General features: G+C 41.1%; 1 non-coding gene and 1 pseudogene across 1 annotated transcript; both read left to right on the plus strand.

Annotated features, from left to right (window-relative positions):
- Window positions 1-24526, plus strand: part of LOC116893132 — a 135341-nt pseudogene extending 110815 nt beyond the window's left edge.
- Window positions 19925-20057, plus strand: LOC116895020. Its single transcript, XR_004387206.1, has one exon. It is a non-coding gene; the product is annotated as a small nucleolar RNA SNORA17 (small nucleolar RNA).
- Window positions 24527-24921: the final 395 nt, after the last annotated feature.

Here is a 24921-nt window from a genome sequence, read left to right on the forward strand (position 1 = left end):
GAACTTAGGCTTGGGAATCTTCCGAGCACCAAAGATCCTAGTGAACATGGAGACTACTATTATAGAGCAGGGTCAAGGTTGGGAATAAAGAGGGGAGGAAAAGAGTACCCTGGAGGGAGAAGTTAAATGGAGATGGTTAAGAAGGGTGAAAGCGAAAGGAGAATGTTAGGTGGAGAGCAAGCATCCATGACAGACAGTATCTGCATGGCTAAATATCTCAGGTCAAGGTGACCAGACCAGTAATGTGACACCTAAATTCCAGTAAAATTGCTGTTATTTTTGTTTTGTTTTGTTTTTCTCCTTAGACTTCTCTCTTTGACAATCAACTTTTTCACAGTGATTTCACGGCTGAGTCCTCAGTGGTCTTACCTCTGTGTATGTTTGCATACCAAACATCTGTTTTCACAAAGCCTCTAGGTATCTTGGCCTGGGGGACACACCTTGATGGCGCCTCTTAACATGGAAATGTTAAAAATTGAAACTCCAAAGGTATTCTCAGGGGAGGCTGGAGCCAGGGGTGCAGCTTCTGCATATTAATTTTAGAAGGACACAGCTCAAGTCAAGTTATCCCACAACGAGGAAAAATACTGGGCTCTCAGCTCCAACTACAAGTCTTCAGTGAGAAGATTCGGTCTTGTCCAGAGTCATAGGAAAGATATCCTCCCGTCCTGCTATATCCAAGAGATTCGGGTTTTGTCTCAAGCATGACTGTCAAGATTCTACCATGTCACCTCTTCTACCGCCTGAGATTTCGGGGAGCCTCCATGTTTGGCTCTTCACTACTTCCCAGCCCCGTTCTCTAAGGCCCTTGAGTGGATTCTACAGTTCATGTGCAGCAAGCATGTGCCTCACTGTTTCCCTCCTCCACGCTCTACAGAGACCTGCTTCCTGTCTAGACGGCCTTGCCTCTCTACTCCCTTTGTCTCCGGCTCACCTGATGAGTTCTCACATTTAGAACTCCCTGGAGCAGTGTCTTTGGGAAATCCTGCCTGGCTCTTTGCAGAACTGAGCATCCTCGGCTGTTAACTCTTACTTTGCATTTATTTCCTAGAACACATCCATTCTTTTTGTGAGATCATCTTTCTCTTGAAATAAACTGTGAGTTCTGGGAGGGCATCTGCTGTACTTACTCCAAACTCTAACACAGATCATGGCACGGGATGAATATTTATGATTGCCATGAATGTGTGAATGAAATGTATAGATGATCATTACGAGGTGTGTAGTTTATCAATAAACACAAGCACCTTTACTTTGGGAAACTCTGAGTGAGAGAGACAGACAAAGATATGAATAAGATCACTGATTCTATGTATCATTGAATATATATGCATATATTCTTTAGGAGAGACTTTTCTGTATCCATCCCATAATAGTTTGCTAATCTGTGTATATAAATAGACAACGGGTAGACAAGTAGGAGGAAAGACATGATAGTTATCAACAGGTAGGAGGTCAGGAACCACACAGAGTGTGAAATTTAAAGAGTACATAATATAATTACTGCAAAGAGAGGTGGAGGTGTAAGGTTTCTAAGGAGGGGAAAAACAGGAGTTGTGGCATGATGTGCAGAGAGAGTACCAGGTTCCCAAATGCAGACTCGATAGGCAAACAAAGCTCATAGCCCCCTGCCCTCCAACAAACAGAATTTTGCTATGCTAGGTCTCTCTGGACAGGCTTCACACCCATCTTATGTCCCCATGGGCCTATGTTCTCTTTTGGGTAAAGTATTGTAGATGGACCCTTCAAGGGCTCCTGAGACAGAAGGGCAGTCCATAGAAAGAAAATCCCAGAGAAGTACAAAGCTGAAGAGAGCTGTGGGCAGAAGGTCAGCAGATCCAAAGCTGCTGCCCCTATTCAAATGCTCAGCACCTCAAGAGCCATACTTTACAGTCCCATTTTCTGAGACCATCAAAACCAAGGATGAAAGAAACACAAAGGTAGCTGTCACTAAGTCTGGGGGATTTCATAAGGCCTCTGGGAAGGAGTTTCCTTTGAGTGTAGTCACAAAAGAAGAGAAGGAGTTTTGTGCCAAATATTTGACATGTGTCATTTTCTCTTCCACTCATTCATCTGCTCACACACATCCTTCCTTCCTTCCTTCCTTCCTTCCTTCCTTCCTTCCTTCCTTCCTTCCTTCCTTCAATAATTGTTTCCAGGACATATGCTGCCCCCAAACACTGTGGTGAAAAGGTAGGGATGGGTCACAGATCAGCCCCATCTAAAAAGGTGACCCCCCCATAATAAAACATTTTTCATTCTGTGGAAACATGAGGCAACTTGCTTCATGCTCAAAATCTTATGGAAAAAAAATCCAGGGAAGAACCTCATTTCCCAAGACTGACAACTAATGAGCGGCATTTATTGAGTAATTGGTTTGAACCTAGAGTGTTAATGTTTGGTTTGCTTGCAGAAGACATAATCCACATTACTATTTAGTTGCCAATCTCTTGTGTTTTCTGCATTGACTGATGGGCAAACAGATTTAGGAATCATTATGGGGACAGAAGAATTAGCTTCTGAACTTCTTGGCTGAACTTCTAAGAGTGAGAAATGCAGTAGAGCACAGTCCCAAATGAATCTGCTCCCACCAGGTCATGGGAGCTGCACACTAAGCTGTGAAGTCACAAGACATAAATGTCAGGATAGCTCCCCAGCCATGCACAAGATGCACCAACACAAGTGCGATGCCCCCTTACTGCTGAATTTTCAGTTTTAAGTACATATGACTGAATGCATCTCTGGAAGTTTCCAAAGAACAAAACGAAACAGCATTCTGGAAGGGAGCAGAAAATAAAATGCAACAAGTCACTTCAGAGTTTTCTATTTTTTCGATTTTTTCTTTTATTGGATATTTTATTTATTTACATTTCAAATGTTACCCTCTTTCCCAGTTTCCCCTCCAGAAACCCCTATCCCATCTCCCTCCCCATGCTTCTATGAGGGTGCTCACCCATCCACCCACCCACCCCCTCCTGCCTCCACGCCCTGGCATTCCCATACACTGGGGCTTTGAGCCTTCATATGACCAAGGGCCTTTCCTTCCATTGATGCCATACAAGGCCATTCTCTGCTACATATGTAGCTGGAACCATGGGTCGTTCCATGTGGTCTCTTTCATTGGTGATTTAGTCCCTAGGAGTTCTGGGGGTCTGGTTGGTTGGTATTGTTGTTCTTATAGGGTTGCAAACCCCTTCAGCTCCTTCAATCCTTTCTCTAACTCCTCCAATGGGACCACATTCTCAGTTCAATGGTTGGCTATGAGCCTCTGCCTCTGCATTTGTCATGCTGTGGCAGAGCCTCTCAGGAGACAGCTATATCAGGCTTCTGTCAGCATGCACTTCTTGACATCAACAATATTGTCTGGGTTTGGTGGCTGTATATATATGCTGGTTCCTCAGGTGGGGCAGTCTTTGGATGGCCTTTCCTTCAGTCTCTGCTCCAAACTTTGTCTCTATATCCCCTCCTATGAGTATTTTTGTTCCCCCATCTAAAAAGGACTAAAACATCTACACTTTGGTCGTCCTTCTTCTTGAGCTTCATGTGGTCTGTGGATTGTATCTTGGATAATCTGAGCATTTTGGGCTAATATTCACATATCAGTGAGTACATATCATATGTTTTTTGTGATTGGGTTACCTCATTCAAGATGATATTTTCTAGTTCCATCCATTTGCCTATGAATTTCATGAAGTCATTGTTTTTCTTTTATACCTAAGTAGTACCCCATTGTGCAAATGTACCACATTTTCCTATCCATTCCTCTGTTGAAGGATATCTGGATTCTTTCTATCTTCTGGCTATTATAAATGAGGCTGCTATGAACATAGTGGAGCATATGTTCTTGTTATATGTTGGAGCATCTTTTGGGTATCTACCCAGGAGTGCTATAGCTAGGTCCTCAAGTAATACAATGTCCAATTTTCTGAGGAAACTCCAGACTGATTTCCAGAGTGGTTGTACCAGCTTGCAATCCCACCAACAATGGAGGAGTGTTGTTCTTTCTCCACATCCTCGCCAGCATCTGCTGTCACCTGAGTTTTTGATCCTAGACATTCTGACTGGTGTGAGGTGGAATCTCAGAGTTTTTTGATCTGCATTTCCCTGATGACTAAAGATGTTGAACACTTCTTTAGGTACTTTGCAGCCTTTTGATATTCCTCAGTTGAGTATTCTTTGTTTAGCTCTATACTCCATTTTAAATAGAGTTATTTGGTTCTCTGTAGTCTAACTTCTTGAGTTCTTTGTATGTTTGGATATTATCCCTCTAACAGGTGTAGGATTGGTAAAGATCTTTGTCCAATCTGTTGGCTGTCATTTTGTCCTAATGGCAGTGCCTTTTGCCTTACAGAAGTTTAGCAGTTTTATGAGGTCCCATTTGTTGATTCTTGATCTTAGAGCATAAGCCATTGGTGTTTTGTTGGGGAAATTTTCCCCTGTGTCCATGTGTTCGAGACTCTTCCCCACTTTTCTTCTATTAGTTTGAATGTATCTGGTTTTATGTGGAGGTCCTTGATCCACCTGGACTTGAGCTTTGTACAGGAGATAAGAATGGATCAATTTGTATTCTCCTACATGCTGACTGCCAGTTGAACCAGCACCACTTGTTGAAAATGCTATCTTTTTTTCCACTGGATGGTTTTAGCTCCTTTGTCAAAGATCAAGTAACCACAGGTGTGTGGGTTCATTTCTGGGTCTTCTATTCTATTCCATTGATCTACCTGCCTGTCTCTATACCAATACCATACAATTTTTACCACTGTTGCTCTGTAATATAGCTTAAGGTCAGGTATGGTGATTCCCCCAGAAGTTCTTTTATTGTTGACAATAGTTTTCATTCATGCATATTTTGCTATTTGAAATGAATTTGCAAATTGCTCTTTCTAACTCTATGAAGAATTGAGTTGGAATTTTGATGGGGATTTCATTGAATCTGTAGATTGCTTTTGGTAAAATGGCCATTTTTACTATATTAATCCTGACAATCCATGAGCATGGGAAATCTTTCCATCTTCTGATATTTTCCTCAACTTCTTGAGTCTTGAAGTTCTCGTCATACAGATCTTAGAGTCACACAGTTATATTATTATAACTATAGTTATATTATTTGTAACTATTGTGAAGGGTCATTTCCTTAATTTCTTTCTCCGCCTGTTTATCCTTTGAGTAGAGGAAGGCTGCTGATTTGTTTGAGTTAATTTTATAACCAGCCACTTCGCTGAAGTTGTTTATCAGGTTTAGGAGTTCTCTTGTGGAATTTTTGTGGTCACTTAATTATACTATCATATCATCTGCAAATAGTGATATTTTGACTTCTTCCTTTCCTTGTATCTCTTTGACCTCCTATTGATGTCCAATTGTTCTGGCTAAGACTTTGAGTACTATATTCAATAGGTAGGGGGAGAGTGGGCAAACTTGTCTGGTCCCTGGTTTTAGTGGCATTGCTTCAAGTCTCTCTCCAGTTAGTTTGATGTTGGCTACTGGTTTGCTGTATATTGCTTTTATTATGTTTAGGTATGGGCCTTGAATTCTTCATCTTTCCAAGACATTTATCGTTATGGGTTGTTGAATTTTGTCAAATGCTTTCTCACCATCTAATGAGATGTTAATGTATTTTTTTCTTTTGAATTTTTTTATATAGTGGATTACATTGATGGATTTCTGTATATTGAATCATCCCTGCAACCCTAGCCTACATGATCATGATGGATGATCTTTTTGATGTGTTCTTGGATTCGGTTTGTGAGAATTTTATTGAGTGTTTTTGCATCGATATTCTCAAAGGAAATTGGTCTGACATTTTCTTTCTTTGTTGGGTCTTTGTGTGGTTTAGGTATAAGTGTAGTCATGGCTTCATAGAACAAAATGAGTAGTATTCCTTCTGTTTCTATTTTGTGCAATAGTTTGAAGAATATTGGTATTAAGTTTTCTTTGAAGGTTTGATAGAATTCTGCACTAAACCCATCTGGTCCTGATCTTTTTTGGTTGGGAAAATTTTAATGACTGCTTCTATTTCTTTAGAGGTTATGGGAATGTTTAGATGGTTTATCTGATCCTGATTTAACTTTGGTACCTGGTATCTGTCTAGAAAATTGTCCATTCCATCCAAATTTTCCAGTTTTGTTGAATATAGGCTTTTGTAGTAGGATCTGATGATTTTTTTTTTAAATTTCCTGTTGTTATGTCTCCCTTTTCATTTCTAATTTTGTTAACTTGGATACTCTCTCTGTGCCCTCTGGTTAGTTTGGCTAAGAGTTTATCTGTCTTGTTGATTTTCTCAAAGAACCAGCTCCTGGTTTGGTTAATTTGTGTAGTTATTTTTGTTTCTACTTGGTTTATTTCAGTTCCCAGTTGGTTTTTTTTTTTCTGCTATCTACTGCTCTTGGATGTATTTGCTTCTTTTCTTTCCTAGATGTGCTGTCAAGCTGCTAGTGCATGCTCTCTCTAGTTTCTTTTGGGAGGCACTCCAAACTATGAGTTTTCCTCCTACCACTGCTTTCATTGTGTCGCATAACTTTGGGTATGTTGTGCCTTCATTTTCATTAAAATCTAAAAAGTCTTTAATTTTTTCTTTATTTCTTCCTTAACCAAAATATATTGAGTAGAGCATTGTTTAGTTTCCATGTGGGCTTTCTGTTGGTTTTGTTATTATTGAAGACCAGCCTTTGTCCATGGTGATCTGACAGGATGCATGGGATTATTTTAATCTTCTTGTATTTGTTGAGGACTGTTTTGTGAACACTTAAATGGTCAATTTTGGAGATGGTACCATGAGGTGCTGAGAAGAAAGCACATTCTTTTGTTTTAGGATGAAATGTTCTATAGATATCTGTGAAATTCATTTGTTTCACAACTTCTGTAAGTTTCACTGTGTCTCTGTTTAGTTTCTGTTTCCATGATCTGCCCATTGATGAGAGTGAGGTGTTGTAGTCTACCACTATTATTGTGTGAGATGCAATGTGTGCTTTGAGCTTTAGTAAAGTTTCTTTTATGAGTGTAGGTGCGCTTGCATTTGGAGCATAGATGTTCAGAATTGAGAGTTCATCTTGGTAGATTTTTTTCCTTTGATGAGTATGAAGTGTCCTTTCTTATCTTTTCTGATAATTTTTGGTTGAAAGTCGATTTTATTCCATATTAGAATGGCTACTCCAGCTTGTTTCTTGGGACTATTTGCTTGGAAACTTTTTTTCCAACCTTTTACTCTGACGTAGTGTTTGTCTTTGTCAATGAGGTGCATTTCCTGTATGCAGCAAAATGCTGGGTACTGTTTACCTATCCAGTCTGTTAACCTATGTCTTTTTATTAGGGAATTGAGTCCATTAATGTTAAGAGATGTTAAGGAAAACTGATTGTTGCTTCCTATTATTTTTGTTGTTAGAGGTGGAATTATATTTATGTGACTATCTTCTTTTTGGTTTATTGAAGATTTCTTTCTTGCTTTTTCTAGAGTATAGTTTCCCTCCCTGTGTTGGAATTTTCTATCTATTGCCCTTTGCAGGGCTAGATTTGCGGAAAGATATTGTGTAAATTTGGTTTTGTCATGGAATATCTTGGTTTTTCCATCTATGTTAATTGAGAGTTTTGTTGGTATAGTAGCTTGGGCTGGCATTTGTGTTCTCTTGGAGTCTGTATGCCATCTGCCAGGATCTTCTGGCTATTAGAGTCTCTGGTGAGAAATCTGGTGTAATTCTCATAGGTCTGCCTTTATATGTTACTTGACTTTTTCCCTTACTGTTTTTAATATTCTTTCTTTGTTTTGTGTATTTGGTGTTTTGATTATTATGTGAGAGAGGAATTTCTTTTCTGGTCCAGTCTATTTGGCTGTAGGCTTCTTGTATGTTCATGGGCATCTCTTTCTTTAGGTTAGGGAAGTTTTCTTCTATAATTTTGTTGAAGATATTACTGGCCCTTTAAGTTGGGAATCTTTGCTCTCTTCTATACCTAGTATCCTTAGGTTTGATCTTCTCATCGTGTCCTGGATTTCCTGAATCTTTTGGGTTAGGAGTTTTTTGGATTTTGCATTCTTTGACTGTTGTTTCAATGTTTTGTATGGTACCTTCTGCCCCTGAGATTCCCTCTTCAATCTCTTGAATTCTGTTGGTGGTGCTTACATCTATGACTCCTGATCTCTTTCCTGGGTTTTTGATCTCCAGAGTTGTATCCCTTTGTGCTTTTTTATTATTTCTATTTCTATTTTTAGATCCTGGATGGTTTTGTTCAATTCCTTCACCTGTTTGTGTTTTCCTGTAATTCTTTAAGGAATTTTTGGGTTCCGCTTTAAGGGTTTCTAACCATTTACCTGTGTTCGTCTGTATTTCTTTAAGGGAGTGATTTACATCCTTCTTAAAGTCCTTTATCATCATCATGACATGAGATTTTTAAATCTGGATCTTGCTTTCCTCGTGTGATTGGGTATCCAGAACTTGCTGTAGTGAAAGAACTGGGTTCTGATGATGCCAAGTAGTCTTGGTTTCTGTTGTTTATGTTCTTGTACTTACCTCTTGTCATCTGGTTATCTCTAGTGCCACCTGCCCTTGCTGTCTCTGACTGGAGCCTGTTCCTCCTGTGATCCTGGTTGTATCAGAACTCCTTAGAGTCCAGCTGTCTATGTGATCCTGAGATTCTGGAATCCTGGGATCCTGAGATCTTGGGTGTGTCAGAGTTCCTGGGAGTCAAGTTATCTCTGGTATTCTGAAATCTTGGTGTGAACAAGCTCCTGAGTTCCTGTTGTGTCAGAACTCCTAGGAGTCAAGCTTTCTCTGGGTGTTATAGGAGTGGGTGGGGAGCCAGAGCCCTGGGTCGGCTCTAGGCACAGGTGCAAGCTGGAAGGAACCCATGCCTCTGGCTAGGCAGGGGTTTGTATTTCCCTTGTTCCTGTTGTGCTGGGTGTTGGGAAAGATGTGGCCTCAACTGTGATCTTGAGTGTGTCAGAGCTCCAGCAATCCTGGGTGTGTCCGATCCCCTGAGAGTCGAGCTTCTTTGTGATCCTGTGATCCTGTTATCCTGGGTGTGTCATAGCACTGGTGATCCTGGGAGTTTCAGAGCACCTGAGAGTCAGGGTCCCTCTGGGAGTTGTAGGAGTGGGTGCAAACCAACACCCCAGGTCTGCTCCAGGTGCAGATTCAAACTGGAAGAAACCTAGGCCACTGGCCTGGTGGGGGTTCCTGTCTCCCTAGATACTAGGGTTCCCAGTTATTCCAGGTGTTGGGACAGATGTTGTGGTCTCACCTGTGATCCCGGGTTTTCCAGAGCACCTGGGAGTCAGGCTCCCTCCTCAAGTTATAAGATTGGGTGCAGAGCCAGCACCCAAGGTCTGCTCCCCAATTCAGAGTTGAAAACCAATACATCCATAAACTATGACAAATTATACTCTGTAACAAACCTTCATTCTGTAAACCGCAATCAGAAAACATGGTGGGATAAGTAATGGACCAGCCTGACTCCATCTTCATTGTAAAAGGCATCTCATTACAAGGTCAAGATAGGTTAACTTCTGTTTTCTGTAGAACTTGAATTAGAGCAAGTCTTGACCCAATTTCTGGAATTTGACATTTTCCACCCCAGTGGTGGTTTGATTAAAAATGGTGCTCATAGGCCCATAAGGAGATGCACTATTAGGAGTTGTGACCTTTGTGGAGAAATTGTGTTACTAGGGGGTAGACTTTGAGGTCTTAGAAGCTTAAGCCAGGCCCAGTGACTCACTTGCTTTTCCTGCTGCCTGCTGATCCAGATGTGGAACTCTCAGCTACAACTTAACACTATGTCTGCTTGTGTGTCACCAAGCTTCCCTACATGACAATAATGAACTAAGTCTCTAAACTATAATCCAGCCCAAATTAAATATTTTACTTTATAAGACTTGCCACGGTCACAGTGTCTCTTCACAGCAATAGAAATTATAACTAAGACAATAACCTACACCATGATTGGATAAGATGTTGTGCTAAATAATTTTGACATGTTCAGCCACGTTCCTACATAACTAAAAACCCTTGGTAACCTCTTAGCCTTTCAGTCAATGCTATTTTCTCAAACCTTACATTAGGGACATAGCCTTGTCTGAGAGAAAATAAAGCTTGCTTAATTTTACTGAAGACTGTGGGTAATGTCTTTATTCTTGTTCAATGGAATCAACAATTAGAGACCCCAGCAAGATCAAGACCCCAACCCAAAGTCTGAAGACAGACCTTCACTCCAGGACTCCAGAACCAGAATACTGCCTCAGCGAATATGCATCTTGAAGATGTTCCAAGGCATGCTTCTGTTTTCATGAATAGTTGGAGTGAATTGTCACACTCAAAAGAAACCAGCAAACAAGTGTCTGAGGAGGCCTCTATTGGTAAGTCATAGAAGAAATCTCCTTCTACGACATCTGGTACTGTTTCTGGTGAGATCCCATCTGGGGCATAGAGAGGTACTTGACAAGGTACACAAACATTGTCCAGAGCTCCAGCAAGACATTACACTGCCCATCTGGATTTTGGCACCTGGTTCTTAGTCCCCTGTGTTTGTTCTGTTTTTTGTTTGTCTCCTGACCAGGTTACTAGTGAAAATATCTCTCTGTCTGCCTGGTTCTTGGATACTGGGGTTGGAGAAAGAAATTTGTCAAAGTCAGTTAAATGTATGAAAGAAAGGGGCTGCCACATGTTTTGGTTTCGATGGGTTTCTTTTGACTAAGTGAACATTCTACATTCTACCTAAGCTTGTTAGTATTGTTTTTGCTGACTCGGTCTGTCCATTGAACCTGTTGTGTTCAATGATTATAATTTCATGTTTTGCTGTGTCTGTCTCTTTAAACTGTCTACCACTACCTCCTACCACCATGCCCTGCTACTGCAGCTGCCACAGGGACCCATCCAGACCCCAAACCTTGTTTTATCTTGGTCTGCACTAGGTGTTAGCTGGGATAAAGTACTGCATGGAAAACTACAGTGGGTAGGGAATCACTAGGCTGCAGGCAAGCACTCAAAGGCAGCACCAGGGAAGAAAACCAGGACCCAAGTGTGCGTGAGGGGAAGGGAAGGGCTACTGACTAGCACTATGACCACTTTGGCCACTGGCCACAGCTTCTTTTTCTGTCCTCAGGTTGCTCTGGTCCCTCCCCCTAGTCACTGAATTCAAATGAGCAGGAATTCCCGTGTCTTTTAGATATGGATCATATTGAAACATTGCGTTATGCTTTTCTGTTTTATTGAAAAGCTGGCTCTGGAGTTGGGATATGGCTCCCCATTCTCTATAGCCAAGCACACTTATTTCAAAGTTTCCTGTCTGTGGAATGACAGATGCGCCACCTGATTTCATGACAGAAAAAATACAGCAAAATAAAACAGCAATAAACAAATAAGTAAAAAAAAAATAAGACTGCAAGTTAATAGTCACCTTATAAATGATCAAATTCTTTAATATGTTCAGAACTATGTGTGTAGTCATACTAGTTATGAATGTAACTTATTTATAGGAATTAGCTTTGTTTAGCCTCCTGTGTATGTGTTCAGGGTTAGGACTAAAGCAAATTACCCAAAACAAGTAAAGTACATAGATGGCCCTCAAGACTTTACAGAGATCTGCTAAATATGGCATTTAAAATGTCTAATGGAAAAAACTTGCTATGACAGACAGACATACCAGCTCCTAGAGGCGACCCTAATGTCTCCAAAGAACTCAGATGGAGCATAAATCAGGATTGTTAGGACGCTAACCATTTGGAAAACTGCCTGATGCTTCATCTGGGTCCAAGGCCATGCACAAACCATAGACACTGTTGGGTTCACTGCCCTAACTCTGCCTAAGTCAAAGTTGGCCAATTCTCCCAAGTTCCTCAACCACAGGAAAATCTCTCTGACTGGGTCTGGAAGCTGAAGGACTATGCTGGCCTGTGCAGCAGCTGAAGATGCAGTGCTGTCCTGTGTGATAGTCAAAGACGAACCTCTGCCACCGATGAAACTAACCCTGGAGCCTACTGGGATAATCATCCAGGTTGCTGGGAAGTTTCTGTCATTTTCATGGAGAGTTCATTTGGATTGTACTTCCTGCTATAACTTATCCTTCTAGGTTCTCTGGTGGGGTTAATTTTGACAACGGCTGCTGCTTAATGCATTTTATATATGAGAATCAGGTCTTGCTTTTATAGAGTTATTAGGCCTCCTAATGTCAATGGCAAACTCACAAACATATTTGCCTTACTAGCAGGCTTCATAATAAAAGATAAACAGGGTTTAGATGCAACTTTTACAATTTAAAGAAACTTGCTTTGCAATGACTGCTCTCTTGCAATCATCCACCTGTGTCTCATGGTAAATTGTAGGGTTAGTGGGGTCCCGAGTCCGCTCTACCACTGGGCACTGATGTTCTGGGAGGCAGGACACAGGAAGTTGACCACGCTTACCCCACACCTTCGATGGGCGGGTGTCGGGCTGTAGGGAAGCGGGACCCCGCTGCAGGGATGAGGAAGCCCAGTCCGAGGCGCAGGACAGCCAGAGCTGGGCTCAGGGGTCCCCAGCCAGCATCAAGGCTGGAGCCGTCTGGTTCTCCGGCTCTTGAGGATTCAAGTGCCCCTGGATGCTGCAGAAGAGCTGAAAATGGAGTCGGGGCCTGCGGACTGGATCTCTCTCTGGACTGAGGAGGAAAAGAGGGGAGCTTCGGCTGGTCCCTATGGAGAGTCCTTGGCTTGACAGCTTGATGCTTGGGCTTGGGGGCTGCTGTGGCTGGGAGCACAGACAGGCCTTCTACGGGAGATTAGCCGGTGGCTCTGTAGGTGAAGGCCTTCTGCATGGCTCTCCACGGAGGATCCCGATGAAAAGAGGAAGTCCGTGGTTTTAAGACATTTATTGTCATGGTGGAAAGTGAATGAGTAAAATTGTACTCCACTTCTCATGAATATCTGGAAAGGACAGCTTATTGGCTAAGCCTCCAGGCCTTTAGGTACCTCATTAGAATGGAGATCACTGTCTTGGGCCTACTTGACCTGTGGTCACATCCTCTACCTGTGGAAAGGCTTGGGGCATTGCCCCATGTGATTGATGGCCACAAATCTATGGAAAGCTGCGGCTAATGACAAGGGCCTGGTATCTGGGAGCCAAGTGAAATGCCTACTGTCCTTTCAGGGTCACCAGAGTTTCTAGTCTTAGCTCAACGAGGAACCAGGGTGCCTTTCACTGTCCCAAAGTAAATGATTGAATTAAAAAAGGTTTTAAATGTATATTAAGTTCTGAAAGTCTAAGAAAATATTCTGAAATACAAGTTATAAAAGTCTGAGAATATAAAAACTTAAATTGTAAAGGTTCAAAAATAATTTAAGGTATACAAATACAAGTTACTCTAAACTATCATTATATTGAAATTTCAAAATTTCAGAGATTTAAAAACATTGATCGATGGAATTCTGATAAAAATATCATTCACAAGCTCAAGAGTTCAAATGTCCTTGATTGTTCTCTAAGAAGAGAGCTAAATAAGCTTCTCATGATGCTAAAGACATCTCTGTCCAAGGTATAGTTGCAGCCCTCTGGACAGAGAAAAGAATGATCATAACCCACAGCCGTAGCTTTTGCTATGACTCGAAGGCACAAATCTACCCCCCATCTTTCAGAGGAGCCTGTTAGCTGCTTTTTCTCTCTCTCTCTCTCTTTTCTAATATGGATTTCAATTCAGATTACAAACAATGCTAATGTATCTAAAAGTTTTATCTTTTTGTAAACTTAAGGATTCATACACATTTTAGGGAACTGCAACTTGAATCTCCCTACCACAGGTCAAACAGACTGCAGATAAGTATTCCTGTCATGTCAACCAACAACCTACATTTCCCTGTTTATTGCCTGGTCCTGAGCAGGGCGGAAGTGGTTGGGAGAGGGGGTAGGGGAGGGGGGGTCAGAAATTCCAAATGTAAGATTTCTGCTTTAAGTCCCTTAACTTTAACATCTGCCCCTATTCTACATCTGTCTCTGCAGATTTCCTCTCGACTGGTAGGCACCCTCCAGGAATCAGTAGTGGGCTGCAAACTGCTCCAAACTGCTATGGGTGCTGACCAGTTGAAAGCTGGTATAAACCAGTCTAGCCAACACAACTGCTTGCTTTCTCTTCAACTGGGTATGTGAACCAGATGCTTCTGATGAATGTCCCATTGCCAGAATTCCTGTCAGCCTTTGGCTAATATTCCTGACTTCCTGGGCCCTGACGTCAGTGCCCTCATTTCAGTAGGAAGTAATGAAGAAAATACTTTGGCCCTTATTCTCAACAAAGGCTGGAATGTTAAGTCCAAAGGAGACTCCTTGGCAAAGGGAACAACGTGTTATATATAATGCCTGTTGGCATTACCAGGCTCCCTTATTGCCAAAAAGGTACACATTAAAAAAACCAAATAGACCAAAATCCATCAGCAGCGAGTTAGCTAAAATAGTTCTACAATATGATAAAGCACTCAGCCTGATTTATGCAGAACAAAGAGGATAGCTTTATGAAAAAAATCTATTCTTCTATGCTAACCAATCAGATTTAATTAGATAGACCCTAGAAATGATTCAAATTTTGTTTCTCACCAAATAGAAAATGCTAAGATTCTTGTCCTCTACCTACATTATCATCCCATCCAACAGATATAAATGACCATTCCCCAGGAAGAATTTTAAAGGGACACGTAAGACAAGGGGGGAATGATTGACCACCCTGACTCTATCTTACGATTAAGACATCTTGCTACAAAGTCAAAATAAGCTCATTCCCATTTTCTGTAAGACTGGGATTAGACCAGGTCTTGACCTATTTTCTAAAATTTGACATGTTCCATACCCTGCACCCTAACTTACACCCTGATAAGATAAGATGTTGTGCCAAATAATTTTTAAATGTTCAGCCAAGTTCCTACATAACCAAAGATCCTTGGAAACTCTCTGGCCTTGCAGTTTTGGGGGACTAAATAAACCCCACTTTTCCTATATTTAATGTTATTTTCTTAAACCTTACTTTAGGGAGATATCACTGTCTGACAAAAAATAAAAAATTAAGCTTGCTTAATTTGACCAAAGATTTGGGTGATGGTTGTTACTTTTGTTTGGTATAATTAACATAAGCCTTTCTTTTAAAAGGATCGAGTGTTCAATATGCTAATGATCTGTTCCTTCTAGACTCCAAACTCAACCAGAATTTCTGTGGATGGAAACTAAGGAGAAATGGGTCTGTTTGAATACTTAGCTACAATCAAATAACCTGATTAACCTCCCAGAAGTAAATACATGCCAACAGAAGGTAGTTTCTGATAGCTCAGAAGAGTGGGTAGTTTCCTGTCCTGAGAACAGTTTTAGTTAGAAAATAATAAATTTCTAGTTTCAGTAAATGAGGTGAGGCGAGCACCACCCACTGCATGTAAGAAAAGTCAAATTGTCTTTTGATAATTTCATTTTGAGATTTTTACCTCTATATTTAAACAAGGAATGACAATACTTACAATAACTAATGGGGCTGTTCAGGAACCAAAACCAAACAAAGGATTTAGGGTTTAAGGCTCTACTGGGATGCGTAGTGAGATTCTATCTCAGAAAAATACCAAAATGAAGAAAGAAAAGTAAAAGCCAGAGTTTCTGGATTGATGACGGTGACTCCCTCCCAGCATGCACTTGGAAGCAGCTAACAGTACAGTGGCCATTTGGAGTGATGCGTCTGGGTGATGGTAGTCACAGCTGAGATGGGGGTGTCAAGGAACCACACTATTCAACCCAGGATGAAGTGATGACTTAGCTGAGACCTGGATGATGAGTTAGCCAGGCACAGAGAGGGGAGATGAGTGAGTGTTTCACATGGGGGAATATATATGTACTAAGGCCTAGGTTCCCAAAGAAAATCGATAAATCTTGAACAATAGACACTGCTCAGCATAAGGAGAGCACAAAAGTATTAATTCAGAAAAGTGGAGATTCTGTACCAGTGAACAGAAGCCTGTCTTCCTAAAGCAACATCACAGGAACAATATAAGGACCGAAACACCCAACATCGGCCATCCTGGGAATGGTCTGCAACCATCAGTGCATAGAACAGAGCAGCCTCGATGTGGCTCAAAGGCCAACAGCAAATGTGACCAATCTGAGATGAGATGGTAATTCCAGGACTATTTAAAGAAACAAGGGTTTAGGGCTTTCAGGCAGCACTGAAGCACGATTCTCATATTTATAGGACTTTTCATCTGGAACCATCCACAGCAGATCATGCCCTTACAGCTATCACACTGGAGACAGAAAATCCTACTTTGGTTCTGAGTGTGGTTAACTGTTACTGTCAACTTGACTAGATTACAGACAGAGCTGGGCATATCCTCCCCCACTGCCTTGCTCTGGCTTCCTGACTGCAGTTGTAATGTGACCAGCCACTTTAGCTCCTGGTGCCATGATGGACAACATTACCTTAAACTGGGAACCCCAATATGCCACCCTTCTTTCTTGAAGTTGCTATTGTGAGATATATGGTCATAGCACTGAGAAAAGTAATTAATATACCACTCTTCCTCTCGATGAGTATCCCGTTTCTGCATCTAGTTCAGGCAGCAAGGGATGCCAGAGAGGTAAGTATAGGATGTTCGTGAACACACACACGCACACATACACACACACACACACACACACACACACACACACACACACACGAGGGTGGGGTAAACATTCTGTTCTGACCAATCTTCATTGCTCCGCCTCAGCTCTCCTAGTTTCTAGCCCCCAGCCTGACTCTATTTTCAAATTATTAGAGAGCAGTCTTGTCTTTTCAGCTATTTCCCAAGCACCTCTCAGTCAGTATTTGAATTTTCCTTCTAGCCAGACCACCTTGTGTGTTACTGATAGATACTTCTTAAGTGGGACCTTCAAAGTTTTTTTGTGATTGAAAGATTACTGTGAGCTAAAATAATCCTTTTCTTCCAAAGTAAGACTCATCTTGGAGCCTTGTTTTGAAGATTGATTCTTCCTGGTAGGATGACCATGGGTAAGAGATACAACCACCCTGGTGCTCCTGCCTCCTCACCTGTGAAAGGGGGACGATTGCATTACAGTGAATGAACTGAGAAGTTCAGACAGTGGATTGATGTAGTAGCTGACAAACAGAAAAGTTACTTAACCAAAACTCGTATGTTTCCCATATACCAAAAGGAGTGGTTGCCACTAGTCTAAAATTAAGTGATTATTACAATTGTGTTTTTATTCAACTCCCCAGATTTATGCTGAAATCAAGTAAACAGAATATTGTTTCAGATCTGTTACATTTTTAATGATCCTACGACTAACCACACCCTCTCTGTCTAATAACATACATTTGATTTCTGCTGTGGGAAACACGAGGTGTGGATGAGGCGAGTTGTTTGAGATTGTTTTTGTTGTACTTTCTTTAAACTATTGCCATCGTTCTGGGGTTGGCTGTCCACACCTGTAATTCCAGCACAGTCCTCTGGATAGCACATGGCTGATGCACTTGTGACCTCATAGAAGCTATGGTAAAGGCCCATACCAATGAAGACAAACCTGCCAGTGATTCCAGCAGAGAAGGAGGAAGAGCTCATGAGTTTCTACTTCAAGCTAAGGAGCTATTGAGAATAAATGGCCTCAGTGAGAAGAAATAAATTTTTCTTTGGGAATGTGGCCTCTGGTAGGTTGCCCATGCTCATGAAGGCAGCAGTGATTAGACTCAATGGGTTATATTTTTTTAAAAAAAAGCAAAGAAAGTTAGAAGGTATATTTTGGGGAGCTCTGAGGGAAGCAGAATGGGGAAGTTCTGGAGGGACATGAGCATGATACCATGTATATGTGTATGTATATGTTATGTGTATATGTGTATGTATATATGTATATGGCATATATATGTGTATGTGTAAGTATATTATACACCTTACATTACATTTATATTACATATTACATACAATATACATCATTATTTATTATAAGAGTATATATTATAAGATACCATATAAATGTATATGTATATACCATAAATATGTATAACATATATATGGTATCTTGTACATGATAATATATGTTACATATTACATGTCATACATTGCACACTGAACATCACATGTCATATCACACATTACATGCTATATATTGCATACTATATATTGTATGTCACATATTACATAGTTTATATACATGAAATCATCAAAATGTATTTAAAATATTAATTACAAATAAATACTCACTATAGTGACAATGAGTAAAAGAGAAACAGAGCCCAGAGTGTTTGAGTGAGCAGCTGACATTACTCAGCAGAGCAATGGCTGTTTGCCAGTCATTGTGTTTTCTATAAGAAACAGTAATCCTCACAGGAGTTACATCAGAATGCGGAGAACATTTTGGGTTGTCATAGTGACAGAAAGGCATCATTGACAGTCCAAGGGTCTGATTTGCCCAGCAATCTACAATGATGGGTATTATGTACCTATTTCTTCTAGTTGAAACATCCCCCAGGCAAGAGAGACATTCAGAAGACTCAGGAAGCAGATGAAGCCTACAAGCTTCATTCAGGAAGCTACTGCAGGTTACAAGAGCCAAGCTACACAAACAGTGATAACTGCTTGAGATAGGAGATTCTCTGGCCAGCAGGGCTGCCTACAATTTGGACAGTGCTCTCGAGATGCACTTTCATGGACTATTTAGCTAGAATGGGGATTTTGATGATGTAGCTGCTTTTGAGCCCCCAATGCTCCTCTAAATAACCCCTTACCAATCACAGTTTCTTACTTCTCATCATCCAGCTTCATCACATCAAAGAGGCAGGAAGTTCTGTGACTTTCAGTAGACCACAGGTCCCCTGATGTTTTCAGTTACAGAATTAAGGGAGGTGGGCTGATTTTATATTTTAAATCCTGTATTCACGGGAGCATATTCCAACCCTGTCTGTTACAATGCTCTTTGAAGGGAAATGAGGTAACATCTTCATTCAAGTTCAGTATCAATCCCACACATACAAGGAAGGTTCTGGAAATGCCCTCTTTACATGATGGAATCCTATCTATCCTATTAAGTGCAGCTTATTATGCAGCATCCACAACACAGACCCTTCTCTGGAGGCCTCTCTACCGATCAGCTCCTTGCCTCACTCCCACAAATAGAAAATAATCACAGTGGTCTGCGTTCCTGCAATGTTCAGCTCTTATCTCAATAACAGCAATGGCGGCGACATTCATTGACATCAAAAGTTTGTCTGTGTTTGTGCATTCGTGTGTGTGCTCGAGTTTGTGCTGTGTACATGTCCATGTGTTTTATCTGTATGTACATGCAACTGTCTTCCCTTCTGAATAGCTCCTGAGAATACAACCTATATTGTGCTCATGTCACATCATTGTCAAACTGTATTGTGTTGACACGTTCAGGTGTTTATATCTGAACATGCTTGACCTACACAAACTACAATTTCATATGGTTCAAGATAGTAGATGCTCATTAAACATAAACATATTTGCTTAGACAATGTATGTATTCCTGGAAAACCTTATGTTCTATAAGAAGTGTTAGCTAGACACTTCTATACAAGGCTCCACAGTCAATGCTTCAGACTCAATGTACTATGGGGCCTTTGGTCCAACTGTTCAACTTTATTACTGCCACTGAAGGGAATTGTACAGATTTATAAACAAACAATATATAAACAAATACTACAAAACAATCCAGCAATATCTGAAAAGGATTTGCACCATGACCAAAGGAAACTTGTCCCAGAAATACTAGGTTGGTTTAGCACATGAAGGTCAAAATTAAATATGCCACATTACTGAAACAGGAATAAAACACAGACAGATGAATAGGCCATGGAGAAAACTTCAACACCCTTATAATAAAACACTCAATAAGCTTGAAGTGGAAAGGAAGTTCCTCAAGTTCTTCAAGGGCTTTGAAGCTGAATTCATATTTAATAGCAAAAGACTGAATGTTTTCTCCCAAAAATCATGATCAGGACTGCCCCTAGAGAAACAGCAGCTGCGGCTGCTGTGTCACGTGTGTGTCAGTAGGTGGCAGAGAGGAGAGGGGCTATGTCTATGTTCAATGTTCCGACCTGTGAACATCTGAATAGATTAGTAGCCTAATGCTCCTTGAAAAAGAAAGAAAGAAAGAAGGAAAGAAAGAAAGAAGGAAGGAAGGAAGGAAGGAAGGAAGGAAGGAAGGAAGGAAGGAGGGAAAAAAGCAAATCCAAGATGACTATCAGTGTGGCAGTGTTAGGCACAGACAGGGAGCTAGCCTGAGATGACCAGCAGTCCAGCACCACTCAGGCCATGGCAGACCACGCAAGCTGACCCCTGCCATGTGTCATAATGCACAGGTGAATCATAGTACTCTTGAGATGACCCAAGACACTCAGACACTGGGTACCTCTAAGAAGAGCAAGTAGTTGGTAGAGAAATGGAAGAGAAAGAGAAACAGAAAGATGTGGGCACAGTGAAGAGAGGCAGAACTGGAGACCTAACGGTAGTGAGGAACAGCCTCTTTGCGTAGCTGGTGATGCGCTATCTTGGACACGGCCCGTGTTGCCACCAGGGACCATGTCTGGGTCTGTGGCCCTACAGCAGCAGGGATCAGTTACCACCAAAGGTCAGGCAGGTGTCCCTGATCTGGGCTGAATGTTGATGTCTGAGTGCTGTGCAGAACTGGCCTCATCCTTTGTCTGGGTATCTTCAGATAGCTGGCTCTGGGAGTATATGAACAGGAGAACTGACCTCGCCCCTAGCCAGCTGCAGTACTCTGGTACTCTGGAGAGTGGGCCCATATATTATCCAGGAAGCACAGTAGCCCAGGAAGCACAGTAGAGCCAGCCCCGGTTGCTGGTCAGAAAGTCCCTGAGGGCACGAGCATGGGGGAGTGGGCCCTGTCTCTTGTCTGCTGTGCTGTGGAGTCACTGAGGGAGAGATTCCCTCCCCTCACCTGTGGCAGGCAGGAGGTCATGAGAGCAGGAGAGCTGGCCCTGCATTCCTTTCTCACTTCTGCAGCAGTTCCTGCCTCCAGATTCCTTCCCTGTGTGAGTTCCTGTCCTGAATTGTTTAAATAATAAACAGTGGTGAGGAAGTGTAAGCCTTTCTCCCAAAGTTGCTTTTGGCCATGGTGTTTTATTCGAGCAATAGACACCCTAACTAAGATACATTCTGCCTAGGACACCAGTAGCCATAACTGGCAGGATCTCAGAAGCATTTCCTACCAAGCAACACACAACCACATGACATTCTTCTAAGAACCAGAGAGGGCAACAGAAACCATGGAACAGAATACCACTCAACAAAGACAATAATTGATACCAGCGCATAGAATTTTAATCATCCCAAACCAGATGCCTAGATGCTAGCATAAAAACAGAGTAACACCCAGAAAGTATTATACTAGAGCTCAGCAACCCTGCTACAGGAGGCCCTGAGAAACTCAATATAGCTGAAGCACAAGACGGGGGTTTCAAATTAGCCATTATGACTCTGCTCAAGGCCCTTAAAAGCATTGGCATAAACCCATTATTGAAATTCACAAAAACATGAGCAGTGCAATGAATGAAGAAAACTGTTCAAGACATGAAGGTATAAATGGTGTTAATAAAGTAAACCCAAACTAAGGGGAACAGGAAAGGAAAAGTTTAGAAACTCAACAGACACTTAAGAGGCAAGCCACACCAATATAATACAAGAGTTGGAAGAGAGACTCATAGGCATTTGAAGCCAATTAAAAAGCAAAGGATACCTTGGTCAAAAAAAAGTTAAATCTTAAAAAGTTCCTGGTATAAAAACCCAGGAAGTCTGGGATGTTGTGCAAAAAACAAACCAAATCTGAGAATAATAGAAATAGAGGAAGGAGAAGAAACCCAGGCCAAAGGCACAGCAAATGACATCCAACAAAATCATAGAAGAAAATTTCCCTAACCTATAAAAGGAGACGCCTATAGCACACAGAACATCAAATAGACTAGACTAGAAAAAGAAATTCCCCACAATACATAATAGTCAAAACACTAAATGAACAGAAAAAGAAAATATTAAAAGATGCAAATGAAAAGGCCAGGCAGCATATAAAGATAGACTAATCAGAATAACCCCTGGCATTTCAATGGAGATTCTAAAAGCCAAAATGGCCTGAACAGGTGTTTTTAGAAACTCTAGACCACAGGTACAAGCCCAGAATACTGCACCAAGCAAAACTTTAGGAGGAGAATGACATTCTAAGATAAAACCAAATTTAAGCAGTATGTATCTATAAATCCAGCTCTGTGAAAAGTACTAGAAGGAAAATTTCAATTTGAAGAGGTCGGCCCCACCCAGAAAACACAAGTAATAAATAATTTCAGAAAAGTAATAAACAATCTCAGCAAACCAAAAGAGGGAAAACACATACACATGCACATGCACGCATACATACACACACACATGCACACACACACATACACACACACATGCACACACACACACACACACACGGCACGACAATAAAATAACAGAAATCGGAAAACAGTGCTCAGTGACGACTCTCAACATCAATGGTCTTAATTTCTCAATAAAAAGACATGGACTGTGGTGGTTTGAATAGATATGGCTCCTGTAGACTCGTCTCCTTGAATGCTTGGCCCATAGGCCTTACCCAATAGCTTCAAACAAAAAGCCTTGGGGTAACTCTAACCACGAAAGTGAAAGACTTGCATGAGTAAAAAAGAAACTTTAAGTCATTTAAAAAAAGAAATTCAAGAAGATACTAGAAGATGGGAAGACCTCCCATGCTCATGGATCTGTAGGACTGGTATAATAAAAACGAAGATCCTACCAAAAGCAATCTATAGATTCAATGCAATCCCCAGCAAAATTTCAACACAATTTTTCAAGTCCATGCCAATTTTCATTTTCATATGGGAATATAAAAATCCAAGATAACTAAAACAATCCTGAGTAATCAGAGAACTGCTGGAGGTACCATCCATTACTGCTGATCTCGAGTTGCACTACAGAGCAACAGTAACAAAGCAGCATGATATTGCCACAAAATAGACATGTTGACCAATTAACTGGAATTGAAACCCAGACATAAATTCACACACCCATAGATGCCTGATTTTTGATAAAGAAGACAGAAATACAAAATGGAAAAAAAAAAGACAGCATCTTTAACAAATGGTGCTGGTCAAACTGGATGGCTGTAGGTAGAAGAATCAAAATACACACACACTTACCACCATGCAAAAAACTCGACTCCAAGTGGCTGGGAGACCTCACAAAAAACCAGATGCACTGAACCTGACAGAAGAGAAAGTGGGGAATAGCCTTGAACTCATTGCCATTGATAAAGACTTCTGAACACAACACCATTAGCACAGTCACTGAGATCAACAATTAATACATGGAATTCCAGGAAACTGAGAAGTTTATGCATGGTTAGGACACCGTCATTTGGATAAAGTGGCAGCCTAAAGAACAGAAAAAGAATTTTTTTTACCAACTATACATCTTTTAGAAGACTAATATCCAAAATATATAAAGGTCTCAAAATATTAGGTATCAATAAAATAGATTGACCCATTGTAAAAGGAAGGGGGGTGTTACAGATCTAAACACACAATTTTCAGGAAAGGGACCTCAAATGGCTGATATACCCCTAAAATTGTTCAAGGTCCTTAGTGATCAGGGAAATGCAAATCAAAACTACTTTGAGAATTTTCATTTTCCAACTGTCAATATGGCCAAGGTCAATAAAACAAGTGAGCACTCATAATGGCAGGGATGTGGAGTAAGGGGAGCACTCATCTGTTGCATCTGGGAGAATGAACTTGTACAGCCATTATTATTATTCCACAAGAAGCTAAGACTAGATCTACCTCAAGATCCAGCTATACCACTCTTAGACACATACCCAAAGGATGCTACATCCTACTAGAGACATTTTCTCAGCCAAAGAGTTCATTACTGCTCTCTTCAGAAGAGCTGGAGATTGGAAAGAGCTTAAATGTCCCTCAGTAGATTAGTAAAGAAAATGTTGCATAAGGGAATATTACTCAGCCACCTAAAAGATGAAATAATGAAATTTATTGGTAAGTTACCCATTGCTTATGCTTTCCATAGACACCTGCTGACCCTCTGACTTTTGGACCATGACAAACCTCAAGTTGTACCTTCATTGCCATAAAGCCAGATGGTGTGCAGTACAGCCTGGTGGGTAATATCATCAAGCACCTTGAGTAGGAGGGGTTCCTTCTGGTGGCCATGAAGTTCCTTCAGGCATCTGAAGATCAACCTAACATTCCTATATTGATATGAAAGACTGTCCTTTCTTCCTAGGGCTGGTGATGTACATGAACTCAACTCCTGTGATGGCCATGTTCTAGAAGAGGCTCAGTGTGGTGAAGACAGGCTGGATATGCTGGGAGAGACCAGTCCAGCTGATTCTAAGCCAGGCATCACTTGAGATTTCTGCATGCAGGTTGTCAGGAACAATATTCATGGCAGTGATACAGTGGAAAGTACTGAGAAGGGGTCAGTCTGTGCTTTAAGCCTGAAGAACTGATCTACTACAAGTCCTGTGGCCATGGCTGGGTTTATGCATAGAAATGGATAAACTAGGGTCCTTTTCAGCATTACTGATGGGTTCCTGGACACAGCTCTTTATTTAACTAAGAGGATGGATCATCTTTCCTAAAAAATAAACAATAAAGACTTTGGAACTGAAAAAGGAAAAAAGAAATCACAGACAAATGGTTGGAGCTGGGGGGCAGGGGAAGATCACCTTGAGTAAAGTAACAAAGATCCAGAAATACATTATAGTACATATTCACGTATATGTGACTGTTAGCTGTTAAGTCTTTGATAAGGAAGATACAATCTATATAACCACAGAGGCTAGGTAGAAACTAAGGGACTAGGGGGCAGGAATCAATCTCCCTAGGAAAGGAAATAGAACAGAGTTATGCATTGATAAAGTGTGGGGGAGGGGCAGGGAAAAG

Source organism: Rattus rattus, chromosome 2 (genome assembly GCF_011064425.1).
Source record: "Rattus rattus isolate New Zealand chromosome 2, Rrattus_CSIRO_v1, whole genome shotgun sequence".
NCBI classification, from domain to species: Eukaryota; Metazoa; Chordata; class Mammalia; order Rodentia; family Muridae; genus Rattus; species Rattus rattus.